The sequence below is a fragment of the Bison bison genome, unplaced genomic scaffold (assembly GCF_000754665.1).
Source record: "Bison bison bison isolate TAMUID 2011002044 unplaced genomic scaffold, Bison_UMD1.0 scf7180017846553, whole genome shotgun sequence".
NCBI classification, from domain to species: Eukaryota; Metazoa; Chordata; class Mammalia; order Artiodactyla; family Bovidae; genus Bison; species Bison bison.
Genome location: NW_011477126.1, coordinates 14,125 through 16,071, shown reverse-complemented (window position 1 = coordinate 16,071; position 1,947 = coordinate 14,125).

The following is a 1,947-nucleotide window of genomic DNA, read 5'->3' as shown; positions in this document are numbered from 1 at the left end:
AGTCTATGCCCCAACCAGTAACGCTGAAGAAGCTGAAGTTGAACGGTTCTATGAAGACCTACAAGACCTTTTAGAACTAACACCCACAAAATATGTCCTTTTCATTATAGGAGACTGGAATGCAAAAGTAGGAAGTCAAGAAACACCTGGAGTAACAGGCAAATTTGGCCTTGGAATACGGAATGAAGCAAGGCAAAGACTAATAGAGTTTTGCCAAGAAAATGCACTGGTCATAACAAACACCCTCTTCCAACAACACAAGAGAAGACTCTATACATGGACATCACCAGATGGTCAACACCGAAATCAGATTGATTATATTCTTTACCGCCAAAGATGGAGAAGCTCTATATAGTCAGCAAAAACAAGACCAGGAGCTGACTGTGGCTCAGACCATGAGCTCCTTATTGCCAAATTCAGACTTAAATGGAAGAAAGTAGGGAAAACCACTAGACCATTCAGGTATGACCTAAATCAAATCCCTTATGATTATACAGTGGAAAAGAGAAATAGATTTAAGGGCCTAGATCTGATAGATAGAGTGCCTGATGAACTGTGGAATGAGGTTCGTGACATAGTACAGGAGACAGGGATCAAGACCATTCCCATGGAAAAGAAATGCAAAAAAGCAAAATGGCTGTCTGGGGACACCTTACAAATAGCTGTGAAAAGAAGAGAAGTGAAAAGCAAAGGAGAAAAGGAAAGATATAAACATCTGAATGCAGAGTTCCAAAGAATAGCAAGACGAGATAAGAAAGCCGTCTTCAGCGATCAATGCAAAGAAATAGAGGAAAACAAGAGAATGGGAAAGACTAGGGATCTCTTCAAGAAAATCAGAGATACCAAAGGAACATTTCATGCAAAGATGGGCTCAATAAAGGACAGAAATGGTATGGACCTAACAGAAGCAGAAGATATTAAGAAGAGATGGCAAGAATACACAGAAGAACTGTACAAAAAAGATCTTCACGACCCAGATAGTCACGATGGTGTGATCACTGACCTAGAGCCAGACATCCTGGAATGTGAAGTCAAGTGGGCCTTAGAAAGCATCACTACAAACAAAGTTAGTGGAGGTGATGGAATTCCAGTTGAGCTATTCCAAATCCTGAAAGATGGTGCCATGAAAGTGCTGCACTCAATATGCCAGCAAATTTGGAAAACTCAGCAGTGGCCACAGGACTGGAAAAGATCAGTTTTCATTCCAATCCCAAAGAAAGGCAATGCCAAAGAATGCTCAAACTACCGCACAATTGCACTCATCTCACACGCTAGTAAAGTAATGCTCAAAATTCTCTAAGCCAGGCTTCGGCAATATGTGAACCGTGAACTTCCTAATGTTCAAGCTGGTTTTAGAAAAGGCAGAGGAACCAGAGATCAAATTGCCAACATCTGCTGGATCATGGAAAAAGCAGGAGAGTTCCAGAAAAGCATCTATTTCTGCTTTATTGACTATGCCAAATCCTTTGAGTGTGTGGATCACAAGAAACTGTGGAAAATTCTGAAAGAGATGGGAATACCAGACCACCTGACCTGCCCCTTGAGAAATTTGTATGCAGGTCAGGAAGCAACAGTTAGAACTGGACATGGAACAACAGACTGGTTCCAAATAGGAAAAGGAGTTCGTCAAGGCTGTATATTGTCACCCTGTTTATTTAACTTATATGCAGAGTACATCATGAGAAACGCTGGACTGGAAGAAACACAAGCTGGAATCAAGATTGCCTGTAGAAATATCAATCACCTCAGATATGCAGATGACACCACCCTTATGGCAGAAAGTGAAGAGGAACTACAAAAGCCTCTTGATGAAAGTGAAAGTGGAGAGTGAAAAAGTTGGCTTAAAGCTCAACATTCAGAAAACGAAGATCATGGCATCCGGTCCCATCACTTCATGGGAAATAGATGGGGAAACAGTGGAAACAGTGACAGACTTTATTTTTGGGG